This window comes from Pteropus vampyrus, unplaced genomic scaffold (assembly GCF_000151845.1).
Source record: "Pteropus vampyrus isolate Shadow unplaced genomic scaffold, Pvam_2.0 Scaffold3937, whole genome shotgun sequence".
NCBI classification, from domain to species: Eukaryota; Metazoa; Chordata; class Mammalia; order Chiroptera; family Pteropodidae; genus Pteropus; species Pteropus vampyrus.
Genome location: NW_011892718.1, coordinates 1 through 2,093, shown reverse-complemented (window position 1 = coordinate 2,093; position 2,093 = coordinate 1). Strand labels below are relative to the sequence as shown.

At 44.1% G+C, this 2,093-nt stretch overlaps 1 long non-coding RNA gene across 1 annotated transcript; it reads right to left on the bottom strand.

Annotated features, from left to right (window-relative positions):
- Positions 1 to 451: 451 nt before the first annotated feature.
- Positions 452 to 1,781, bottom strand: LOC111734692. The gene is made up of 2 exons (XR_002778561.1): positions 1,749 to 1,781; positions 452 to 666 (listed from the first exon to the last, which is right to left on the bottom strand). It is a non-coding gene; the product is annotated as an uncharacterized LOC111734692 (long non-coding RNA).
- Between the last annotated feature and the right edge of the window lie 312 nt (positions 1,782 to 2,093).

Below are 2,093 nucleotides of genomic sequence, written 5' to 3'. Positions count from 1 at the left end.
GGGTGTGTGCACATGTGTTGTGTATGTGCATGCAGTGCGTGCATGCATGGGGTGTGTGCGTGCATGGGTGTGTGCACATGCGTTGTGTATGTGCACGCAGTGTGTGCGTGCATGGGGTGTGTGCGTGCATGGGTGTGTGCACATGCGTTGTGTATGTGCATGCAGTGCGGTGTGCGTGTGCATGCAGTGTGTGCGTGCATAGGGTGTGTGTGTGCATGGGGTGTGTGTGCGCATTAGGTGTGCGTGCATGCGTTGTGTGTGCTGGGGTGTGTATGTTACTTAGAAGGGCAAGAGAATGCACACACGCCCCATGCACACACCCCATCCCCATCTGTGGGGATCAGCCACTCAACTTCTCTCTCATCCACTTCATTGAGAAAGTCATTCTCTAAAAGACTGTGAGGATTCAAGAAGCTAATGTATGTGAAATTGCTCTAGCAACTACAAACCATACAACTATAACAGCATTTATTTTCATATATACGCTCAACATATTCATCAAACTTAGTAACAGATTTTAGGTGAAAGAAATACACTTGAAATGTAAAGAGAAAAAAAATGACACACTGCTTTCTATTCTCAGAGAGAAAACGATGTTCTTACCTTGGTCTTAACTTTGTCCATTGCGTCAAGGAGTAGCTGGAACTCGCCTTTCTCACGCCCTATCTACAAGAAAACAGAAGACCGATCATTATATGTTTCCCTTCTCCATAATTTTGAGGTGTCTTAAAAACTGATTTTGATCCATCCATCTGCAACTAGTGTTTATAAATCTGCCAGAAAATTGTGCACTAAGCAAAAATATAAGTTTATTTCCTCCCCTTCAAAATTTTAGGGTATATATTTTCTGAACTAAACTTGGACTCCAGGCCTCTGAAGTACAAAACCACGAAATTACACGTTCATCTATTTCCATGTCCTTGACCTCTGCAAAGTCCTTCCACTTTTCCACTTTTTCTTTCTTTCTTTCTTTTTTTTTTTTTTTACAGAATTTGAGCTAGGATGGACTCAATGTATCTAAAACTAAACTCCTCGTCTTTCCATTCAGACCCACCCCACTTCCCGGTGTGCTGTGTTCAAGGCCAGAAAATGGTCCAGTGAGTTAAGGACATGAAACAAAGTAGGTCATTCAAAAAGAAAGAAGCTGGATTTTCACCTCTGGCTTAAAATCTAGATTATGTTACTAGTAAATTCATGTGTTAATGACACTAAGTCCCCTCTAAACCGAGGCTGGCTCAACAACACACACATTCCAAGTGCTGTCTTATCCGGGGTCATGTGAGCGAGCGGTGGCCGCCCTAAGCCACAGGGATGTGCAGCCAGGCGCCGCACACCACGGTGGTTCCCAGCCTTGTTTCTTTCTGGTTTCCAGGGCAATGGAAATGGAAAAGTGGGAAAGGATCACGAAAATGCTGCCCTCGCCCTCACCGCCACCGTAACGAGTTCCTTCGAAGACTCTTGTCCCCAAGCCACCCACACGCACACGTGCTCCCACAGAGTGCCACATCCCGAGAACCGTCAGCCGTGCTGGGGGTCCCGGAGCGTGGCAAAAGGGACTTTTATTTTAAAGGGAAAGCAAAACATTTGGAGCTGATCTTAGCAAAAATATCTCGATTCGTTGAATGAATAATGAAATCCATTACTTTCTCCCCTTCAAACAAAAGGAGGACGTGACTCTCATGCTACCCTGAGCACTGATAAGAAAGTAAATTTGGAAAGAACACGTATGGTCAATTCTTGCCTTTTACCTTCAGAAAAATGCCGACCACAGCTATCCCGTCTGGCTGCTTCAGAGCTTCTCCGAACGTGTTATACTTCGGGTTCCAGTGGACCAGATGCAGCTGCAAACACAGAATACAGATGATGAGGTACATTCCTAAAACGAGAAAACCACTGTCAGATTATGCACAATAAACCCGGGAATTACATTGTCTGAGGCCCCTAACCACTCTCCTAGAAGTCGACAGCATTCTATTAGCATCCCCTATTTTGGTGACGTTTTTAATGGTTCAAATAAAGATTTAGAACTTGAATAAACAAGGAACGAAAGTTGAACTTTTTGTTAAACCAATTCGAAAGATTTTAGTTTTGCA